At 54.5% G+C, this 24,038-nt stretch overlaps 1 long non-coding RNA gene across 1 annotated transcript; it reads left to right on the forward strand.

Moving 5' to 3' along the window:
• The first annotated feature begins 1,009 nt into the window (after positions 1 to 1,009).
• LOC132653156 (uncharacterized) lies at positions 1,010 to 23,383 on the forward strand. Its single transcript, XR_009590892.1, has 4 exons — positions 1,010 to 2,158; positions 3,454 to 3,596; positions 4,280 to 6,479; positions 22,915 to 23,383. It is a non-coding gene; the product is annotated as an uncharacterized LOC132653156 (long non-coding RNA).
• The last annotated feature ends 655 nt before the right edge of the window (positions 23,384 to 24,038 follow it).

The raw sequence follows: 24,038 nt of genomic DNA on the forward strand, positions 1-24,038 counted from the left end.
GGGTCTCCGTGGAGTAGGGTGGGGTACAGGGCCAGTGATTTTGACAGTGCTAGGGCAGTTCCTAATGAGTCACCGCAGAGCCCCCTCAGTCCTCTTCCGGACCCATTTGGAGGATGGGAGGAGGACGTTCTGAGGGAGGAGGACGTTCTGAGGGAGGAGGACGTTGATGAAGAAAAGCAAAGGCCTGGGGGCCTCTCCCTTGGACCACACTGACATGAAGGTCCCTGGCCAGGAGTTCCCTCAAGGGCCTGAGCTGGCAGCTGCCTGGGCCTCACCCGGATGGCCACTCCTTCTGCCAGAATGTGCTTCCTGGAGGATTAGGCGGTCCTGAGCTTCCGAACCTGGGGTTTTATATTCCGTGCACAACTGTGCATAAATCCACCTTTCCATATGAATTTATTCCTGTTGCATTCACAGTAGGAAAAAAAAAGCCTATTGGAAACGAGCCAGAACGAGATATATAATGACGTTGTTTAGCGGCAACTGTAGCGGCAACTGTGTCTTTTGGTGTTGTTGACAGTAAAATAAATTAGCATAATAAACATAATTTGCTCAAAAAAAAAAAAAAGCTAAGGAAAAGCAGATGGTTAGTACCTTCCTGCAGGGCCTGTTGGTCCAGGTTTGCAGGGATATTTAGCAGTTTACGCTGCCTGCAACAGATGCCCTCCCCAGTTCCAGGGCCTCCAAATGATGGGTACCAGCGGGTCGGTCTCAGCAGGCTGTTGCTGCTAGGGGACCGGGTGTCTAAAAAGGGATGCAGCCCCCCCCCCAGCACATCGGGGTGTGTGATAAGGCCAGCCCTGGGCAGATAGGGCAGGCAGCAGGCTGGCCTCCCCCTTTCAAGCACCCTCGGCCATTAGCATTCAGGACCCATCTGCCCAGAGTCCATCCTTTGTGCACCAGGAACAAGGGAGCTTTCTTCCGGGGAGGAGGACGCCAAAATGCTGCAGCTTTTCCAGGCCAGCATCCAGAGGCTTCCGGGCCCAGTTCGCCTGGCCTCTCCTTCAGGGAGAAAAGTTGTTGTTGTTTTGTTTTGCGCCCCTTCCCAGGGCTGTGGTGCCTGGAGGGTTCCTTTTTCTCTTTGGGGTGGAAATGAAAGGACCTGAGAGTCAGGGCCCTTGCAGGTCCCCTGGTGCCCTGTTTGCACTAGGCAGAGGCTCATTAGCAGTCTCCCTCCAGGCTGCATCTCTCCTGAGAATGGAGGGAAAAGACCCACAGAAAAGAGGCTGTATGCAACTGCTCAGGAACGCAAGCTGTAACAGGCAGCTGGAGGGGCTCAGGGCTCACTGCTGGGATCTGCAGCCTCGCCATTGAAAGCAAGAAGCAGTCCCAGCTGCTGGGCCCTCAGCTGCTTGCCTGGGCACTGTGGCGTCCAAGTTCCCGGTACTGGAGAGGCTGAAGATGGGAGGGAAGCTGTTTGGGGTGGAGAGGGGTTAGAGTAGAGGTGATGGTTCGTTAGAAAACAACCAGAAAGAGGACACCCTTATCCTGGTGCTGCTCGCACCATCCCTCGGATGTTAACCCTAAGTTAGCCAGCATCTGGGAGCCCAGACATCGGTGAAGTTTCCCCTGCTGAGCTGCCAGCTCACGGCATGGTAGCATTGTGGCTTTGACGGCAACATCCAGGAGGATGTCAATGGGCCAGCGCGTACATTTATTCCCATCTACGTGTTCCAAGGGCCTTTGGAACAGAACATGGACAAACTCAGAGAACTGTCTGCAGATTTGTTCCCTTTCTGGGTCTTCTCTGTTCCCATCCTCTTCTGAGGTTTAGCTATCGTTGGTTTTGGTTTTCTTTTACTGTCCTCACATCAAATCCTTCAAAACGCTTCATCAGCCCTACCAGAAACCACACCAAGTCCATCCGCTGCTCTCCGAGGCCGTGGCCTTCCCACCACCACCATCCCCTCCGCAGCTCTCTGCTCGGCAGACCCAAAGTTAGAATTTGCTGCTCTTCTGCTGAAAACCTGCTCTTCTGGGCCAAGTTCTCTGGGAAGCCAGTGGCGAGGTGGCACCAAAGATGAAGGAGCGAGCAGAGACAGGAGGTGACAGAGAGAAAGCATGCAGACCAGAATGTCACAGATGACACGTCTGAAGGGCAGGCAGAGGGGAGATGGTACAGAGAGTCTTGCTCTGCAGCACAACCAAGAAAAGCATGGTGAGCCCAGTGGGAGCCCCAGGCCGAAGCCCCAGCTCTCCCAAGCCCTGCGCAGGCCACTGCAGGCGCAGTGCATCCTGGAGGCAAACTAACCTCATGGCTTCCACACTCGTCAGGCCCTTACAGAGGTGGCATCGTCGGGCTCACCAGGTTCTGCCTACTTTATCATAAGCCGCAGCCACAGTGCTCCAGCCCCTGGACGCTAAGCTAAGCTTCTCCCAATGTTAGGACTTTCTATCTCGCTAGAACATGTCTCCTAACTCCTGCTTCGTGCAGTTCAGCTCTCAGAGCAGATGTCCACAGAGCTGGGCCACAGCGCCTGTCCCTGATCGCCCTCCTCCAGGGCATCTGACTTGGCAGCTTTCGCTCCCACATTCCTCCCCTGTCACTGGTAACTGTCCGTTTCTTCCTCCTTCATATATGTGAACCGAGTGACACTTTTAAAAGATTCTGGGTGCTTTCTATCTTGGTTGCCACAGTGTCCCTAAAGCAGTAGTGTTATGGTAGAAAACAGAGGAGTGAGTTAAAATGAATGCTGTGGTCAAAACAGCAAGGTGGAGACCCCCAAGGAGGTAGGGAAGAAGACCCGTGTTAGGTATGAAAGAGCCAAGCTGAGCAGCGAGAGGAAGGGGGCGGAGCAGCCCTGGTCCTAGCAGGCTCTGCCTGGCGGCCATGAGACCTCGCTGAGGAGCCTTCCCAGGCACCTTGGCCTCTCGCACTTTCTTTACCTAACGCAGCTAATTGCGAGAGACTAAACTGTGAGTAAAACTGGCTTTTGAAAAAGCCTCCACCTGTTCCAGGAAGAAGACCTCCTGGAGACAGCCCCCAGGCAGGGAGGTGGATGCGTAACCATGGTGACTGCAGGTACGCCTTGGCAGTTGTGTCTTCAGACCATTTGGGTGGATGCCTCTTGGCAGTTACCACATTTGCCCACACATGCACTAGGCAGACTCCGTGTTCTCAAAGACCTGCTGTGATTTTATATTAGTTCAGATACCCCCGCTCTTTCATGGAGCCCGGGAAAGGAAATACCCCAGAAGGAAGATCTGGTCCACCATGATTTGGGACAGAAAATAGGTCATTTTGCTCCATGGATATGCTACCCCATTGTAAATATTCACAGAATCTTCTCCTCACTGTGGGATGGCCTGCTCTCGTCTCCTGTTAGAGCGCCCTGCTGCTCATCACCACGGGATGGCCTGCTCCCGTCTCCTGTTAGAGCGCCCTGCTTAGTTTTGCTAACTAGACATCTGCTTAAAGTGCCTGCAACTCTTGACTGAATTCATTTCTTCCAGAAGGGGAGAACCGAGGGACCCTGTCACCATCTCATCAGCCTTGAGAAAGACTAACAATAAAACTACCGAGGAAAAGTGGAGGGGTCAAAACCAGAGGATGCTTACCTAAGCTGTTCAGAGCTTTGAGCATAAGGACCGGCATGGTAGGTGGCCCGCGCATAGCTTAGAGCTTCTTCCCAAGCAGCTGCTGGAAGTCCTGTCTGGGTGTGGTGACGCACACCTCTGCTCCCAGCTGCCAAATGCCATCTCCTCCATTGCAATCAGGAACTCACAGCAGCTGCAGGTGTCTACACTGGGGCTGCCAATGATGGCCCAGCAGCAGCCGGGCATGGGTGGGAGAGGGGCTCACAGGACTTGCCTTCACCGGTGCACTATGGGTATTGGTAGAGTCAGGGAACTGGAGTGACCCCTGCTCACTCTACCTGTGAGTAGCCCCAGTCCAATGGTCACGGAGATGGCTCTGGTAACATTCAGTCTGTCACAAAACAGAACGGAAAGATGTGACTGGTATGGAGCAGCAGAGGACAATAGGTATGCCGGGGGTAAAGCAGGGTGAGAACAACTAACTTAATACAGGGAAGGAAAAAAGACAGTCTTTGAGGTACAAAGCAAGCTTTTATCAGCCACCCACCTGCTGATCCTTAATCTCAGGCTTCCTTCCCTCTGGACCCACCTGCAGGGAACTCCCCTGTTGTTTACAATGGCTGATGGCAACCCAACCAGATTCAGACAACTGTTTTGATGGGTGGCCTTGAGGAAGACCTGAATCTTTCTTAGTTTGTTCTCCGGTAACAAATACAGGCTATTTTCTGTTCTGTGTCTGCAGGGAAACAGAAGAAGGTGTATGGGGTCGATAAGGTGGGAACAGGGGCCCTGTCCCTGGAAGAACGCACTGTGGGGTACTCTTTCTCCCTCCATGCCCCACAGCTGTGAATGCCATTCTGCCACCACCACTAGCCCCAGGACAGTGGCATTTCGGAGCAGATGGTGAAGATGAGGAAGAAGCCCTTCCAGTGTCCAACTTGAGGTGCTGCGAGGAGGCTCGCTTTTGTGGGCTAGTGTTAGGGGGTTCTGTGGAGGCAGCAGGAGGAGAAAGGCAGTGCACAGACCTTTTTGACATTTCCACGTGTTTCCAGTTGGTGGCCCTGAACAAGAACTACTTCTCCTCCTTGGACCCTCACCCCTCAACTGCCTTAAACGGCCTGAAATTTCCAATCTTCTCAAATCCTCTGGAGTAGCGGAACACATACTGTATGTGCTGTGCTCACGCATCATCCCCAAACAATCACAAAAATCTCAGCCGGGGCCCAGCAGCTGCTGCACAGATGTTCTGCAAAGCAGCTGGAGCATTGTTTGTTCTCAATAAACACCACCTCTGAGGCAGAAGACGTGAGAGCCGAGCTGGAAGTGGTGACAACAGCCGCCATGAAGACCAGAGACCGAGAGTGGACCCCCGCCCCCCTCAGCGGGCACTGCCCGCTGCTCTCACAGCCTGCTGTGACTGAGGTGCCGAGTGTTAGTGGGTCCAAGGCCCCGATCTGTGCCAGATGACCAGTTTGCCATTAGAGCTCAGAGGTGTCCGCTAAATCCCACCTCCCGGCTTGTGGTTCCCAAGCCCCGAACCCCTTGCCACATTCCTCAGAGGTATGAGAAGATGGAGCTCCGTGTGTGTTAATGGCTTGCTCGCTCGTGCTGTGGCTAGCTGCGGCCAGTTGTAGAAGCCACAGAGCTGACTCTCCAGGACGAGCTGTTAGCGTTCCTCTCATTTCTGAAAGACAGTGAAAACTGCTGCCTTAACCAGCCCTGTTCAGAAGTTCATCAAGCAGTTCGTGTGCTCACCAGCAGGGGGCGGTGAAGCCAGCGCTATTGTGCCAGCACTCCACCGGGCTTGAGCCTAGATGCGAACCAAGGGCAGGATCCTAGCTCAGCTCTCGTTCTGCTGATGTACAAGCAAGGACCTACATAGTGACATACTGTGCCACGGTGCTTGGCTAGGTCGCAGTAACTAAAGCAGGACCCCAGGCCCCTGAGGCCAACACCTACTTCCTTAGTCTGTCCGTAGCTGGACCTTCCAAGTGAAAAGCCGTTGTTGGCGGATTAGCTCAGAAGCCGTGAGAGACGTAGGAAGATGTGAGAAATGTGAGGACAGACCAAGCGTCCCTAGGAGGGACAAGCCTGCCCTGAAGGCTGGGGCTCCATCTGGCGTGCACCCAGGCAAGCTAAGATCCCATGTAAGTACCATTTGCTGCTTGGGGTGTTTCGGCCTAGCACAGACCACCCTCCCAGAGGTCATCCAAATCAGGGCTCAGGGATGGAGTCACCACGGTGTCTACACACCTTCCGACACTGGCCATCTGCCCCTCAGCTCAGGTACCAGTCAGAACGGACTCCTCTCTCGATGGGCTCTCCCCGGCCAGTCCTCAGCTCACGTGGCAGCATTCTCTCTGTCCAGCCCTTTGCCGGAGGATGCTTTAGAGCCCCCGTCTTCAGAGGCCACGTTGATCTCTTACAGCCTCCATCGCCTCAGCCTAGGTGACAAGGGACCCACACCCAGCTAGCCCCAGGGCCTTCATGTTCACGCCAGTTCCACACCGCCTTTGTGGCAACTCTGAACACATCTCTTAAGAGATACCTGGTGGGGCCATCCTCTCCCCACACTGAAGCTGAGAGGCTGCTCAAATATCCAGGTAAAACTAGGGAAACAATCCCCAATCTGCAAAGCAGCTGGGGACAAACGGACGCGTGCACGAGGACAGCATTCCCTGCGGCTACATCTTCAGTGACAATGCTCCCAGAGTGAGGTGGCGGGGTCAAAACACCATGGCCGGAAGGATGAGCACGTGGCAGGCAGGGCTGCTGATCGCCTACTGGGGGCACTGGGAGGGAGTCCAAGGTGGTTGCTCTTGACCTGTGCAAGAGGGAGGCCACTCCTGACAGGAGCCCAGGGCAGCAGCAAACACCTTCTGCAGAGGAAACATAAGGAGCGTTGTGAGCAGAGAAACAACCCAGCTAAGCAAAGCCACCAGGTAGGCATGAGGGTGGGTGCTGGGGTGCTGGTCTGTGCACCTCCCGTATGGATGCTGAACCACATCACCACACATGTGCACCTGCCTGTTCTTGTAGCACTAACCTCAGTGCCTGCAGGCCAAAGAGAGTCCCAGCCTGCTGCTGTCTGAGGGCTCGGCGGTCAGACTGGCACCGAGAGCCTTGTCTACCCTCTGGGCTACTGTACTGAGGCAGGTCCCCTAGAACAGCCATTCTGGAGCAGGTGTGCACTTTAGGAGTCGGGTACACTTTAGAAGGAATCCTACGGCAGGTGTGCTGGGGCAGGTGTGCTGGGCAGGCAAGGATGTTGGGCAGGTGTGCCGGGGCAGGTGTGCTGGGGCAGGTGTGCCGGGGCGGGTGTGCCGGGGCGGGTGTCCTGGGGCAGGTGTGCTGGGGCAGGTGTGCTGGGCAGGCAAGGATGTTGGGCAGGTGTGCCGGGGCAGGTGTGCTGGGGCAGGTGTGCCGGGGCGGGTGTGCTTTATATAGCAGGTGTGCTGGGGCAGGTGTGCTAGGGCAAGCAAGGATGTTGGGCAGGTGTGCTGGGGCAGGTGTGCTGGGGCAGGTGTGCCGGGGCGGGTGTGCCGGGGCGGGTGTCCTGGGGCAGGTGTGCTGGGGCAGGTGTGCTGGGGCAGGTGTGCTTTATATAGCAGGTGTGCTGGGGCAGGTGTGCTGGGGCAGGTGTGCTTTATATAGCAGGTGTGCTGGGGCAGGTGTGCTTTATATAGCAGGTGTGCTGGGGCAGGTGTGCTGGGGCAGGTGTGCTTTATGTAGCAGGTGTGCTGGGGCAGGTGTGCTTTATGTAGCAGGTGTGCTGGGGCAGGTGTGCTTTATATAGCAGGTGTGCTGGGGCAGGTGTGCTGGGGCAGGTGTGCTTTATGTAGCAGGTGTGCTGGGGCAGGTGTGCTTTATGTAGCAGGTGTGCTGGGGCAGGTGTGCTTTATGTAGCAGGTGTGCTGGGGCAGGTGTGCTTTATATAGCAGGTGTGCTGGGGCAGGTGTGCTTTATATAGCAGGTGTGCTGGGGCAGGTGTGCTGGGGCAGGTGTGCCTTATATAGCAGGTATGCTGGGGCAGGTGTGCTGGGGCAGGTGTGCCTTATATAGCAGGTGTGCTGGGGCAGGTGTGCTGGGGCAGGTGTGCTTTATGTAGCAGGTGTGCTGGGGCAGGTGTGCTTTATGTAGCAGGTGTGCTGGGGCAGGTGTGCTTTATATAGCAGGTGTGCTGGGGCAGGTGTGCTGGGGCAGGTGTGCCTTATATAGCAGGTATGCTGGGGCAGGTGTGCTGGGGCAGGTGTGCCTTATATAGCAGGTGTGCTGGGGCAGGTGTGCTGGGGCAGGTGTGCTGGGGCAGGTGTGCTTTATATAGCAGGTGTGCTGGGGCAGGTGTGCCTTATATAGCAGGTGTGCTGGGGCAGGTGTGCTGGGGCAGGTGTGCTGGGGCAGGTGTGCTGGGCATGTGACTTGGGGGAAGTGTGCCGGAAAGTGTGTTGGGACAGCTGTACCCCGGAACTGGCCAAATCCTTACCTCTGCTCCCTTTTGGCATGCCTCCCTCTAGCTGGCTGTGCCAAGGACTAGCCTACCCAGGTAAGGCCCGTGTGAGCCCTGCCATGTTTTCAGGTGTGCTGGAATAGATGGGGTAGTAGCAGACCCAGAAGCAAAGCTGGGCCAGAGGAGAGGCAGGCTGTCTGCAGGGCAGGGCTCTGTTTGGGGACCTTCCCCGTCCAGCTCCTGCATGATGTATTTGAAGCCACCCTGGGATGGATGACGAGAAGGTAACACCCCCCCCCCCAACAGCAGCTCCCAAGCCTTGTGGATTAACAGCCCCAATTCGAAATAACTGGAAGTGACTGAGAACTCAGTTCAGAAATGCCCTCGGCCAGACAGTCCCTTTAACAGGAGCTGCCCGGAGTCTGCACAGCTCAGCCTCACACTCCGAGTGTGTACAGAAGAAGGGCTGAGTTTGAGCGGAGCTCCCGCCTGGAATCATAGCCCTCTTGGGCTGTTGCTCTGACTTGTGGGCCCCGGATATCACAGTAGAGTGCCCCACAAGCTGCTTCAGGGAGCTGGGGAGAGGGCTATGGGGTTTCCCTCCTATGGAAGCAAAGCAGAGAGGCTGGTCTTTATGCTGTTTTCTTCCTTTGTTCCTCATTTTAGAACAAAAGCTAATGTGGAAACACTAATTCGAGCAACCTGACACTGTTCCACCTCAGCCCATAGACAAAGTGGCCTACAAGTTCCCAGGGGCCACGATGGGTCAGGAAGCTGGAATCTGGGCCCATTCCTTTGGGGGCTTGTGGGGAGTGGTTTGGGGGACTGGAGGAATTGGGGAGTCTAGTGAATTGAACAGCTAAGAGCTTGACATGGACGCAGTGTGCCACAGAGGATCAGGAGGTGGCTGGGCGCGGCCTGCCATGGAAAGGTGGTTGGCGGGCTGGGGGTGGGGCCAACCATGAGGAGAGGAATGCAGCCGGGCGGTCTATAAGCGAACACCTTATCATCCTGAAAATCCCTCACAGAGAAAATGAGCCTCGTTCCCAAACCTCGTATGATTTGAAAGATGTGCGCGGCTACGGATGCGTGTGTATGGGTGAGCGCATGCGTGCGCAGAGGAAAGGCCGAGGCACAAATTCCACAGCACAGCTGTGCAGGGCTGTGGACTGACCTGCAAGCAGCGTACAGAGGGATGGCGAGGACGGGCGTCACAGACAGGCCAGAGCCTTGGTGGCTGCCCTCATCTGGCGAAGCTTTGAGTTGAGGAGGCAGTGAGATGGGGTCTAGGATTCCCACAGCAGATGACCATCTGCCAAGTGTGCCTCGGGGGCCCTGACTCTGGGACACGGCAGGAGTGAAGTGGAAAAACACCCTCAGCCTCTGACTCTGTGACACCACATGATACAGTCCCTTAAGCTACTGCTGTATTAGCATGCAAGTGCCTGTAAGTGTGTTTCTCTCACAGATTGCATCTTAGGGACTGATAGTACCCCAGAGTCGGACAAACAGCGGCTTCTATCTTGTTCATCTGCAGTGTGTCTTTATGGAGCTGATTCCATTGAGTGGACTCCACAGTAGTTTTAAAATAATTGTATCAGTTTGTATAGACACAAAACAACAGGAAAAGCTGGCTTCAGGCTTCAGTGTTTTAGGGCAGAAAATAATTTGAGAAGGAGAGCTGCACACCAGTTCTGGGGAAGAAACAGTGAAGAACACTGGGAGTCGCTCCCAGAGAAGGTGACCGTGCCGTCCAGAATCTCTGGATCTCCAGCTTGCTTTGGATGGGTCTCCCGGTGTTTCCTAACCCATCTCCTGAGTGGGGGGGTGTTAACTGTAGTTCTCCTTCCCCACACCACAGCTGGTAATGAGGGAAATCATAATTAGACAGACAGATAGGCATGCTCTTGTACACACACACACACATACACACACACACACACTCACCACCGCCACTGCCACCGCCACCATATTCTGGAGACAGATTCCTGAAGAAACCTGAAGAGTGACCAGCTAGGAAAAGAGATCCTGGAGTTTCTGTTAGGACTGTAGCAGTTGCTCCTGGCGGAGAGAGCAGTGCGGTGACTCTTGAGGAAGGATGAGCATGGTGAGAGGGGCTACACAGTGATAACCAAAAGCCAGAGAGGTGTGGTGGCTTCCCTTCTGTGTGGATCAGTGGGCTCCTGCGACAAGAGGGCATTCCAGCTCCAGCGGACTTATCTTAGGGGCTACATGTCCATAGGAAGAAGCACCATGTGAAGGAGACCTCAGGGTCAAGAAGCCCCCCCCAGGCCCAGTGGACCAGCATTGCTCTGTGACATCACCTTGCAGTTTTCCTGTAGCTCCCTGATTGTATCCAGAACAATCTGTTCATCTGTTCTTAAGATACCCTGACCTCTTCCTCCAAAGACCAGTTTAGAACCGACACTTAAACTAAGACCCTGAGGTCAGGGCCCACATGAATTCCACTGAAAGAGAAGGCTGGCCGTATGTGGAGGAGAGTCCCTAAGTATGGTTTCGCTTTCTTGGGGGGAAACTGTGTCCCTGTCCTCATGCTCTGCCAGTGGCCTCCTTTACTTCGCGGTCAGAGCTGCTTTGGGTTGAACTATGAAGGGTTCTCGGGCTCTTGTGCACTGTACTCAGGGTAAAGGAAGTAAAGCACATGCCCATTTATGGTCCTGGAACTGGAGCTCCCTGTGGGGACCTATCACACCCTCAGCCACTAGCTGTGGCCGTGTCTCTGCTTTGCAACCATGACAGCAGAAACCTTCAAGGGACAGAGCGAGGAAGAAGAGTGGGGAGTGTTAGGAGCTGGCCCAGAGTCTAGATTTTTTTACTTTCTCCGCATAACTTTTTCCTAAGTGAGCAAATGTCTTTCTATAGAAATGTCAAGTATTTTCCAAGCGGCGTTCCAGGCAGAGCCAACGCCTGCATTTCTGAGAATACACTTAGGCCGATGTACAGGGTGGCTATCAGCGCTGGGAGTTTCTGCTTTTAATAACGGTGCAGGTTTCAGTTGGAACTGTACAGGGGATAGGATGGACTCCAGGACAGCCACGGGACAGCATAGACCACTGTTGTCCAAAGCACCTGTCCTAGCAGATGAAGAAAGCCCAGGAGGGCAGGCTCAAGTCTAAAAACAAGCATTTTTGCTTAAAATGAGGAATGAACTCATGTTATGAATGGGACATTGGTAACCCCGGTTAGCCATTATTCAGTATGCTAAGCACCCATGTTTGTGCAAACCAGGAGGGCCCCTGGAGGCCTTGGACCACTCTCTGCTGCTTTTAGGTCTCAGACAGCAGTGGGCGTCTCTCAGAGCTGGAGCACAGCAGGACATGATGTCATGCCTGAACCCTGTGTGGGTCTGGAACCCTGGCTTCCTCAAGGGCTGGTGGAGCCCTGTATCAAGCTTCACGCAAAAATAGAAGGCAGGTCTCTGAGGCGGAGAGGCCTTTCTTCTGTTCGTGGAGCAGCAGCAGGCCTTTGTTCATGAACAGAAAGGCTGTACCTCGGTCCCTCCTGGCTGGATTTTAGAGAAGGCTACAACAGAAAGAACTGACACCCTAAGACTCAGGAGTCAGAGGCAAGAGGATCAGGGCTTTACGGTGAGACTGAGAGTCTCAAAGCTAGACTGGGGTATAGGGGATCTTGTCCTAAAAAAGTATTTACAATATCTGCCAAAAATGCTCATTTTCAAGTTAAAATGAGCTTCATCTTGCCTAGTTCGTCTAATGGAGAGTTTTGATGCCTTCGTTCTCAGGTGTTTTCTCAGCTCTCTCTAAAACCCAGGCCCAACAGCACTCATCCCCACCCCTGCCCCGTGTGTGTGTGTGTGTGTGTGTGTGTGTGTGTGTGTGTGTGTGTCTATTCAAAACCAGAGGATAGGTACAGTCTTTTAAGATCTCTCTGGTTTTTTTCCTGAAAGTAATTTTTTAGGTATGAACTGGAAGAGATATTTGTGGTTGGAAATTTCATACACACATGCACAGGCGCACACACACACACACACACACACACACACACTATGTACTTTTACAATAATATAACTAATATATTAATTATGAAGTTTTTTAAGTTCTTCCTGAGCCCCTTTCCGGTGTTGTCCCTGGCAATGATCACTAAGGGTGCCTGAGAGGCTTGAGGCTTCTTAGAGTGCGTGGGGAGGTGCCGAGCAGCCTCAGAACAGCTCGCTAAAACCTGTAACTCTGTGTGTAACGCTGAAGAGTGAGTTTGGAAGCTGCCCAGTAGGAATTATGTACTTCATGTCAAGCCTTTAATTTGTGAGAAAGTTTAGTCAGTTGAGCAGGTCTGGGGGTGTGAGTGGAGGGGAGAGTGTCCACCAGCTGGCTACCCCAGCTCTGTCCTTCACTGAGCCACCGTGTCTTCCAGAAAACTCTGTGCTCACACCGCTGCGCAGAGTGTGTGTGTGTGTGTTCCCGTGTGTATATGTGCATGTGTGAATGTGTTTGTGTATATGAGTGTATTATGCACACATCTGTGTGTGTGTGTGTGTGTGTGTGTGTGTGTGTGTGTGCCCTGTGTGGGTGTGTGCAAAAGCATACACACATCAGAGTCTGCTTTCACTCTGGTTGGTTTGTTTCTTTAGTAACCATTAGGAAGCACAGTAAAATCTCCTGTAAGCTTTTCCGACTCTTGGAAAAACCCTTTGCTGAGGATGGCTGAATCTGAGAAAGGTCTGAGGGAGCTGGAAACCACATTTCCAGAACTCTTTCTTTCCTAGGGTGTGTTCAGGTGCTCATGGTTCCCCAAGATGGCTTGGTCTGACCGGGTACCACCGCTGGGTAGTCAGCCAAATAAAACAACCCAGACTGGGTTTCTGTTGGCTGGCAGCTCAATGAAGCCCACAGACCGCGCAGAAAAAGCTGTGTCACCCAGGGAATAAGTATGTCTCATCTCTAATTACAGAAGAGGAAAAGTCACTGAAGGAAAAAAATGAACCACTTGGCCTGTCTTAATTTGAGGGTCCCACAGAGCCCAAAGCCACTACCTCACTTTGAAGGCATTTCCAGCTACAGCCTGGTTCTGAGAGATCTTACGTGCTCACCTGTGCCGCCTGCTCCACGCAAGTGTCCTGCAGGCTGGTGGGAGCTTGGTTGGAACAGCTGAGGCGCTCTGGAAAACAGGGCAGAGAGTCTACAGGTGTTGGTTCGGCCAGGGTAGAAAAATTCCCGGCGTCTCTTGCTCTGGGTCCATTATTCATAGCAATCCCCTGGCCATGCTCCCAGAGTTCAAATTCCAATGCCTTTTCTTCTACCTCCAGACCCAGAGGGAGGTGTAGGAGTCCTCTCTCACCCCTCTGGCTCTTTTGCCTTACCTGTGATGGCAGGGCAGTTGTTAGACATTAGCTCTGTATGGTCCCAGATGCACAGGACCGCAGCTCCACAGCATCCTCTGTCTACGTGTCTCTACACTGATGAGGTGAAACAGCCCTGAGAAGACAGCAGGGAGCAAAGAGCTTCCATGTCAGCCGTGTGTTTGTCAGGAGGAACTCAGTGTCAGGAAGGGTCGCCACCCGCTACCTCAATCACCCAGGGTGCTAGAATTTCAACGCAAGAATTTGAGGGGTGTCAAGCTGTTCTGTCCTTTGGGGACAATGCCTTGCCCACATCTGTCATCCTGTGCTGCGTCTGCAGTGAGACAAATACACCGAGGGACAAACAAACTCTGAGTAACACCCACCAGCTTCCAGAAGGCCATCAAGGTGACTCATAAGATACACAATCTACAGCCAGATGGGAAGAATTGTTTTCTGACTAAATGAATTCTCTTTCCTTAAGATCTGATGATGTAAGGGTTGATCTTTCCCCATAGAAATATATACAGAAAGAAACAGCCCTGAGAGTTTATTCTCCTGGGCAAGAAACCCTACAATCTGGCACCTCGTGTTTGGTTACATAGAGACTCAAAGTTCTCTCCAATTTCCTATGTGTATTTCATTTTACCCCCAGAAGTGTTTGGCAGTCAGAGGGGCATTCCCAGCAGTGTTCTTAGTCACCAAAAAGCACTCAGTACTAACTCAAGCCCGCAGAAGACACCGCACAGCCAACGGCCCGCTCCACACCCAGCCCCGGAGATGAAGTTGCTCGTAAAGGCTAGAGGCTAACTGAGGTCCCCATGCCTTTTGCCCAGGAAGGGGACCAGTTGCTGCGTACTCCCTCTCAACTGCGTGTTTGTAAGTGCTGTGGTGTTCACTGGTATGCCCGCTTCCTGTACCAGGCCGGGAGCAGACCTGAAGCTGCCTCTGCTCAGTGTGAGTGGAGGAGGAAATCCTTGGGAAGCCAACCACACAGACAGACAGACAGACAGACAGACAGACAGACAGACACACAGCACCCAGTCTCCTGAAGCTGCCTTCGGCCATGTAGTCTGCGCCAGCTCCGCAGCTAGACCGTGATGGGTGGGGCCATAGTTCAGAGCCGGGTGCAGCACCGCCGGCTGGGTCACTGTGGGGAAAGCGACTGAAGCGTGCTGGATGGGTGTGTGGATGAGTGGGTCAAGGACGCTCCGTACGTACTGTGTTTAGGGGTATTTACCCTGGCGGTCTGCGGCTGGAGAAATGCCTCAGTGGGCCGAGGCGCTTGCTTTGCCAAGATGGACAAGCCTAAGTTCCATCCCTGGAGCCCACACGGTGGAAGAGGAGATCTAAGTTCCATCGTTGCCCTCTGACCTTCCCGTGTGCACTGTGACATGCACACACGCCCGCTCCTTTCCAGCACGAAAGAGGTTAAGTGTGATCTGTAAATTATTCTGTTATTATTCATGCGTGTATGTGCGCCACGCGCATGCAGTTCCTACAGACACCAGCAGAGGGCAGCAGACCCCCTGGACCTGGAGTTACTGTCCTCCTGAGCAGCCCTGGGGCCCCTGGGAATCCAGCCAGCGCCCATAACCCCTAGACCATCCAGCCCGCCCCCATAAACTGTCACCTAAAAACTCAGAGCAGTGCGCCTGCAGTCAGGTCCGCGGAAGAGCGGAAAGACTAGTGCTTCTGGGGCCAAAGAACGCTGGTTAAACCCCAAGCCCACGGTGGTTTCAAGCCGGAGCCTGAGGGAGGCTGGACGTGGAGGCCTCGGACCTGGGAGAGGCCGGAGGCGGGGCAGGCGGGGCGGGCGGGTCCCGGGCCTCCGTGTCCCGGGGTGAACGCCTCAGGAGGCCTCGGGGACTTGGCCTTGATAGCACTAGTGAGAGCGATGGTGTGCAAGGCCCCAGTTCACGGTTTCTGTGGACAGACGAGTGTGTGTTGAGGCAGAGCTGGTCCGCCCACCTCACACACCGGGGAAGAGAGTGAGTCAGGAGCCTCCCAGGAAAGCCCTGGCTCAGCGCTGTCTGGGCGCCGCCGGGCACCGTGGGTTCCGGGCCTACACAGGTCTGACCCGGACAGGGTGCCACACGTCATCCAGCTTGGGGGGTGTGTGTGTATATGAGTGTGTGTGCATGAGTGTGTGTGCATGAGTGTGTGCATGAGTGTGTGTGCATGAGTGTGTGTTGGTGTTTTGACACGCTCCCCCTAGCCTGGCACCGCTCACTGATGGGTGGGCTGGCCACTGAGCCCCAGGGCTCCTCCTATCTCACCCCCCTCCACACACACACACACTCCACACCCTCAGTTTATTTTTGCACAGCTGCTGGGCCTGAGCGCCTGTCTCACACTTGCACTGTCCCTGCTGAGCCCTCTCCTAGCCCCCCCTCCTCTTCAAGAAGAGACAGAGACACACTCCTCAGGTTCTGAGAGTCTTGGGCTAGTTGTGGGGGGGTAGGGGGGGACAGAGGTGAGCCTCCGCCTCCCTAGCCGCAGCCCACCTGTGCCCCTGTGTGCAGAGGAAGGGAGGTCACCATGGAGGGCAGGGGACAGTCCGAGCCACAGGCCGAGTGAGCTCTTCTCTGTCAACCTGCCCCACGCCTTTCTTCACACATCTTTCGTGCTCTCTCCTGCTTCCTGCTTCCATCTAACCCGAGGCAGGCGAGGAGTGGAAAGGTTAGCAGAGGCCCTGGGAAAAGGCACGGGAAGTTAAACAGCCCCGGGGGCTCTCCCCCGCCACCGCAGCCCCCCTCGTGCAGACCTAGGCTGGAATGCAGCACACACCCTGCCACAGCTGGATCTGTGCGGTGACCTCATGCTAACCCAGCGCTTCCACAAGCTGGGACTCCCTGAGCACAGCCCTCTCCTTTCCTCCTCCGCCTCCTTCACCTCCTCCTCCTTCTCTCCTTCCTCCTCCTCCTCCGCCTCTGCCTCCTCTTCCTCCTCCTCTTCCTCCTCCTCTTCCTCTCCTTCCTCTTCCTCTCCTTCCTCCTCCTCCACCACCTCTTCCTCTTCATCTTCCTCCTCTTCCTCTTCTCCACCTTTCCTCTTTAAGTATACAAGAACACGAGGATGGGTGTGGACGCACACAGGCCGGTTTGGTTAGCAGCCATCCAGACCTGACACCGTGAATTTGGGCGCTCAGAAAGGCTAGCAGAGAACAGTGCCCAGGCTTATTGTTCCTGGCAGGTACGCAAGGCCTCAGCGTTCTAGTCCGCACAGTCCCTTGGCCTCCAGCCTCTGGAAAACAAACCCTGAGCAGCGCTGACCCTCATTCCTTTCTCAGGGGATGAAGTAAACACGGCAGACCTTGGCTTGCAGGGACGAGGGCTCCATCTCCCAGGAGGGGTCCCTGCTGGTCCTGGAGAAGGAAGCTCTCTCAGCAGCTGGGCCCAGCCAGGCCAGAGCAGGGGGGCAGAGTCTGTGTGCACAGGCTGGGGGGTCAGGGTGTGTGCACAGGCTGGGAGCCCTCACATGGCCCCTGACGCTGAGCACGGCCCGAAAACCCTAATCGGTAGTTGTGTGACTGTTGTCCCCTCTCAGGAGTTGGGGCCACACCCAGAAGCCGGCTGCTGGGGAGACTAAAGGAACAGATCTGTGGGCAATCTATGGACGATCAAGAGCCAGGGAGTGAACTCTGCCAATCCCGGTGACCTCAGTTTGATTCCTGGAACTCACAACTTGTCCTCTGAACCCCAGATGCACCAAGGCAGGCGGGTAGTTTGCACTTATGTGCAACTGTAACAAAAAAAAAATGTTTCTTAAAGTTGCAAGTCAAATTCTCACCCTAAGGGATGTGTTAGTTTCTACATCTGCACCCAGAGCTCACGGGCTCACAGAGGAGAACTCCTAACTCAGGCAGGACACACTAGTTACAGACCGTGGTGGCTCGCGGGGCTGGCATGGGTGCCTCTCAGCCTCCAGAGGGCTGCCCGTCACAGCAAGGCACCTGAGTGCAGCCGCGCCCCGTTTTGGCTGTGGCCCCATGGGTGAGTGTTGCCAGAGTTTCCCGATGAATTGCACATGTTTGGGGCGCAGAGCGTCCAGTGCACAGCTCACCCTGGTTTTATTCCGTTGCTTTTTTTCTGCTTCTCCACACAGAGCCTACCCCAGGCTTTAGGTCACTCGGGCCTCCAGCTTCTGGTCTTCCCTATGCGACCACACCCAGGCCGTCCTGCCTCTTCCGGTCTCTCCAGCTCTCCCTTGCTGGAGCTTGGATCGTTTTCAGTGGGTCCGCTGGTATGACGGGATCACTAGTGCGGCACTGGGAACATTCCTTCCGCTGCCCGAAAGGCTGGGGGCGCTGCCAGGACTAGACAGAAGACAGAAAGGCCATGACCCTCACCTGTCACACGGGGGTTGAGGGTAAACACTGAGGGGTGGGTGGCAGAGGCCTCAGCGTCCTTGTGTAAACAGAGGTCTGTGTGGAGAACTGGGTGACGAGGAGGATCACCAGCCAGAAGCAGAGGAAAACTCAGGGAGGATGTGGGCCTGCTGGTCCAGAGCCGGGGGGGGGGGGGGAAGCAGGGACCCTCTGAATGCCAGGACTAAGGGTCCCAGGAAACGAGCCAGGAGGGTCACTGCCATGCAGTCTAAACATGACAGCTTTGTGCTGGACCCAATGCTCTTCATACCGGGAAGGGTACGCTGTCTGAGACCCCATACAGAACAGGAATCCCGGGTGTTGGTGGGTTAAGAGAGGGGTGTGGGGAGCCTGTCGCCGTATTTACTTTACCTTGAGGAGGAATGGCAAGGGAGCAGAGCTGTAAGACAGACATGGAGAGAGAGAGTGGCAGGCACTCGCCGAGCCTGGCCTTCACTTGCCTGTAAGCACATGGCCAGCCTGGATTTCCGGAGAGCCTGGCGGGAGAAGGCAGTTCAGGTGGGCGTATAATCGCCATGGAGAACTTTAGGCTGCAGGCAGCCTCAGGCCCTGGCATAGCTGAGGGGTAGGCTGGATCTCTGTGGAGCCCAAAACAGCAAAATAGAGGCCCAGAGGCCAGAGGCCAGCCACCCCGGGGCCACATGCCTCAAACTAGACTCTGCGCCCTCCGAGCCAGATGCAGGAGTGGGCCGAAGGGCGGTCTCCAGCAGCCCGCAGACTGCTACAGAAACCTCTGTATCCCTTAGCAGAGGAAGAGGCGGGAAGGATACTGAATTCCTGACGCTTTGTTCCTTGGTGCTCCTCCGCCCAGCTTCCATTCTCCATAGGTCACAGACCGTTTTATGAATGCTAAATGAGGGATGGTGTTTTCACATAATGTTGTTTTAGTCAGAAAAGATGCAGCCAGCAGTAAGCCCAGCCTTCTGCTGTGGTGGAGAGCACAGAGACCATTTTGTGTTCAACCATGACTGAAGGGCCGACGAGGTCCTAGCTGAGGTGGTTGTGAGCGTAAGCAGTCAGGACCTGGTGGTGGCTGGGCCAGGTTTGGAAGATGGCCAGGCTGAGTGCTGTCTTGTGAGGCCCCCTAACAGGTACCCTGATGCCCTGGGTAGAAAGGGTAAGGCTCTGCCTCTGTTCCCCAGACAAGCCATGGGGGGTGCCCCCAGCTTGTCTTCAGGAGCGCTGGGCCAGAACTTGTGCTCCGTCTCCAGGAGTCACCCATTTGTCCTGAAGAAGGCAGGCCTCACTGATGAAAAGTCTCAGTGCAAGGCCCCGCGCCGAGCCAGGAAGATGAGGGCTGCTTTTCTGCATGGTGTGGGGATGGGTAGGGGCGACTGTCAGAGCAGATTTCTGTCCCAGCGTTCCTGGGATCTGTGTCAGGAGATCTCAGGGCACGAGAAGCCGAGGGCTGCCCTCTGGGGCCAGATAACACAGGCTTCTGCCAGTCAGGTTTAATCGTCTCCAGCTGTCACACCCCCCAGGCTCGCAGCCCCTGGAGGACTCCCAGCCCTGCTGAGAACCCCAGCCTTGTCCTCACCAGCTCTTTGCCCTATGTCAAATAGCTCCTGCCCCTGAACCCTGGCACAGAACTGTCCGAAGACAGCAGACTACGGCTGCTTCACCCTGCTTATTCAATATGCAATTTCATTCTGAATCGCCAAGGGGCAGCCTGATAGAGGAAAGGTGGGGGTTTCCAGAGGCCCGACGCACTCTGCCAACCTTGGCAGGCCTTGGCGCGTCTTGGATGCACCGTTAGGAAAAGGGCTGCCCACCTGCCAGCCAGCGCTCGCTTCTTCTTCTCGCTGCTCTGTGGGCATTGCTAGCATGTTCCATTGGCTGTTAACAGGTGGCTCCTGGGCAAGCAGGGCTCAGGCCCAAGGGCTTTCTGATGAACTTGGTTCAGTCTGTTGACCCCGGGCTCTCTGACACCGGTAACCTTTCTCCCGCTGGTGGGCTGGCTCCCTGGCTGGGCCTGGAGTGCCCTCTGCTGGCAGCGTGCATCCACTGCATCCTATAGAGGCCCCAGTCGGGGTAGCCATTCAGCACCTTACCCAGTCACTTTCCCTCAGCTCTCTAAAAGGAGTTCAGAAACAGACAACTCATCAATGCAGCGCCTTCCACATCGATTCTTTTCTTCTTGAGACATTTTGTTTCCAGGTGACCCGGGCTGAGCCGCTTCAGCCTCCTTACCTCCAGGATTACGGGTATGGCCGGCCTCTCTGAATTTGAATCATTTCATACTGAACCGTCTGGATTTGGGGCATGGTGGCAGTGGAGGCGGGCGCTGATAACACAGGTAACACATGGGGATTTAGCTCAGTGGTAGAGTGCTTGCCTAGCAAGCACAAGGCCCTGGGTTCTATCCTCAGCTCTGGAAAACAAAACAAAAACAAAAACAAACAAAAAAAAAAAAAACAAAAAAACAAAACTAACAAAGTAAACAAACAAACACAGGTAACACAGGTCAGAATCCCATTAGCAGGTAGGAGCGCCTGGCTGTGCTCTGCTCGTCTCGCCTTTGTCATTGTTATCTTCGATCCAGCAGGAGCCTGGAGTTGAGAGCACAGCCATTGCTCCGTGTTTCTGGGGGAAAGTGGGGAACATTTGCTATCACCGCCTAGAAGATCTGTCCATTTATTATCTCAAAGCTCCTGGTGGGGGGGAGGGTTGGCAATTTCTTTCTAAACCTGTGCGACCTTGTCCCTCACTTTGACACCAGATCCGATCACCAGATCGTCCAAGCTGCAGTCTGGGTACAGCCTCCTACACACAGGTACTGTAGACCTCCTCACAGGCAGTGACTCACACTAGGTAGAACCAGAACACCCAGTGCCTCTGCCTTGCAGTGTTTGGTTGTCTCCAGAGCCAGGCTTCCTGGGGTGTGGGAGTGAGAAGGCTCTGAGCCATTTTCATTTTCGCTTGGCTGGTGAGAACAATGCCTAAGCGGTAATTAGCCATCTTCAGGGGAAATCTTCTAAGTCAGCAATGAACTTAGAGCCCAGACTGGGCTCCCTCCCTGTGGGGGCCTACAGCTGTCCCTGTACTCTTGATTCCAACTGGCTTTTTATCCCTACGAGGCCAGCTTTTTGCAGGCCAGGTGTCAGAAGTTGGAGCCGGAGGAGGGCCCACCTTCCTGTCAGGGGACTGCTGTTTCAGCTGAGTCATACCTGTTAGGAAGGTTCCTTTCCACCTCCTCATGGGTGGGGACCATCCCTGGCCAGCCCTCTGAGCCTGACTCTTGTGTCAGATTCAAAATCCACCCCAGTGGTTCCCTGGGACCTATGACCTCTCTCCCGTGCCCTGTCCAATCCTTCTACTTTGTCGTGACAGCACAGCCTCTGTCCCTGCTCTTCTCAAAGCATCTCTAAGTATCCTGTCCTGACTGAGCTTGCAGGATGGCGTTCCCGTGCGCCCTTTTTACCCGATGATGCCCCAGCTCTGACAGCTGACCTTACTGGATATTTCCAACCTGTGGTCTTTACTAGACCTGTGATGTCAAAAATCTCAAAATATCCAAGGAGGAATCAAGGCCACAGTATTTTAACTCCCATGTTTATCCATTCATTCATGAAATCAATATTCGTCATGAAAACCCTACTAATTGGACAATGTGTTGGTGCCGAATAATGAGCAGAGAAATCAATCAGGGAGCCTCGCTGGTCATGTGCCTTTGCAGACTGAGATGCCCAGTCCTGGGAAGGAGAGGAAAAGGTTAAAGGTTTATGCTATAACGGAGCCGTCTAGACTGAGCGATCAGAAAAGGCTTTTAGCAAAATGAGTCTAGAGCCAAAGCCAAGCTCCAAGCCTCCTGCTAGATAAAGGTATTTGTGGTGGCATTTGATCATCTAGATGGTGGCAGCAGCTAAGCCCATTTGGGAACCTCTAGAGTACGCAGGACTGAAAGGAGCCAGAGTGGCAAAGCACGGAGAACAAAGGCCATCTTCACAGGAACCTTGGAGGCTGATTGGAGAATTGGTATTTATTTTAAGAGCAATAGAAGCTGTCGGAGAGCTTTAAACAGAACTATAGGGATCAGATACGTACTTTAGAAACAATAATCAGAGAGAGTATGCGAGGACCAGGTTGAAAGAGAATCCAACCTGATCTGTGAGACCACTGCTCTGGCCTGGCAAGAGGCAAGCACAGCCTAGACTAAGACAGCAGCAGAGACGGTGAAGGCTGGCTGGAATTAGGAGCCTTTTAGGAGCGACTGTGGTTAGTGCTTTGGAGATGGGTTGCTTTGTGTGGCATGAATAAGGCAGCGGTAGGATTATTCAGTTTTCCTCTTTGAGCAGCCTCAACGGTAAGTGCTGATGTAGAGCCCCGGAAGCCGGCCCATGAGGCTGGCAGAGAGGGGTGGGTAAAGCACAAATTAACTTTTGGACTTGGTGGGTTTGAGGTTGGGATTGCCTGGCTGCGGCAAGGGTGGGTGCAGATAGAAGAGGCCAATGGGCACACTGCAGCACCAGGCTGGCAAGCCTTTGAGAGCGTCTGCCCTCCGTAGCGCTTTCCCTTTTCTGATGGCTCTTCCAGGTGCTGAGGGTTGGGAGGTGGTCTCCCGCGTCAAGCAGCGAGGGAGGCGGAGTCGCCCCCGCGTGAGCAGAGCAAGAGGCAGGAAGAGCCCCTGTTTAGATACAGCTTCAAGAACAGGGAAGTAGCTGTGCTGGTACTTGCCTGGAGCGTGAAAAGCCCTGGCCCAGTTGGCAGCATCGTGCAGAGATGAGCGTGGCGGCACGTGCTGGTCCAGCACTCAGTTGACACCGGAGAATCAGAAGTTCAATGTTCTCTTATGCTACAAAGACAGCTTGAGGCTAGCCTCGGATCCATGAGAATGCCGTCTCAAAAGCAGATATTTAAAAATAAAGATATCTTCAAAACATAGTGATAGCATGCTCTTTAAAAACCCAGGCTAATATTATAGCATGTAGATAACTTAGGGTTGTTTAATGACCTGGCAATATTGATGAACTAGGGATTAAACTCTTTAACGGAATACAGTGCTACAAGCCTATAATCTCAACCACTCGAGAGGCAGAGGCAGTAGGTACCCTGGAACCCAGAGTTCAAGGTTAGCCTGGGCAACATAGGGAGGCTGCTTCTTAAAAACAAACAGAAAAACAAAGGTAGCAATCCCTTCAGTGTCTTTAGCTGAAGAGACTTGTGAGCCAGAGGGACACAATTCTGTCCTTGGAACAACTCTGTCTCCTTTATTCAAATCTGCAGGTGCTCGGACACCATGGCCCCTGCAAGCTGCCCTCGGCACCTCATTCCGTCCTGGGAACTGCTTTCAGACTTCCTGGTTGCATCCTCAGCTTTTCTGAACACTCATGCTGAAGCTCATGAGGGGGAAGCTGAGTGAGGCCTGCAGCCTCTCGGCTCCGTTAGGTTCCCACTTCCCTTCTCAGACTCGTGGACAGCCTCACTGCTATTTAATGTGCACATGCCACGCTGTGATCTCCCCTTAAAGACGTGCATTTCAGAGGCACGTTTCCATGTATGGACACGGGCAGCGTGCCCGCCTATTCCAACGGCTCTGCAGTGGTCTGGCATGGGAACAGCTCCGGCCGCGCTTAGTAATTGTAGGATCGCTGTGTCTGGGTGGTGGCCAGCACCTGGCTATCAAGCCCAGCGCCGCTGCTGCCTCCTCTAGGTGGCGTTTCCACTGGCAGCTGCTTTGCTGCTCCAGGGTTTCCAGGGGACAGTCTCTCCTCGCTGATGGCAGAGGCAGGATGTAACGGGGGGGGGGGGGGGGGGGGAGAGGGCGGCGTGGTGCGGGGGGGGGGTTGTTTTCTCCTCGCTTCCCACAGGGGTGCTGAGGCCAGGAAAGAGCTTTATGAGGAAACTAGCCAGACACTACAGGCCCAGCTCGGCTCAGAGGCACAGGATAAGCGATAGGCACCCCACATCTCACTGCTCCAGTGAGCAGAGCTGTCCTACGCCAGAGGGACCACACTCTCAAGGAGGGAGGCTGAGGCTGGCCGGCTTCTCTCGCTATGTAGCGTGGTCAGAACACTCCCGGGGGCAGCCCTTTGCAGAATGGCATGCCTGAAGGGTGTTCAGGTGCCTTTGTGTTAATTCCAGGCAGAAGGCCAGCCCAGGGAGCCTGCATCTCTCTCCTGAAATCGGTGTGTCTGGGACAGCCTCTCTGTTGCGCTCATGACCACATTTCCATCCAGGCTCTCGGGAGGTCCCAGATGGAATATTCAAAATAGAAGACAGGCTCATCCTCTGACTCACCCAAAGGAGGGGAAGGCAAGGCAGGAAGGACGTGGAATTCCACTCTACACTTGAAGTATTTTAGTGGAAGGAAACTGCAGATGCGGCCCCACTAAAGAAGCTTTGAGGGC

Source organism: Meriones unguiculatus, chromosome 3, assembly GCF_030254825.1.
Source record: "Meriones unguiculatus strain TT.TT164.6M chromosome 3, Bangor_MerUng_6.1, whole genome shotgun sequence".
Taxonomy (NCBI): domain Eukaryota; kingdom Metazoa; phylum Chordata; class Mammalia; order Rodentia; family Muridae; genus Meriones; species Meriones unguiculatus.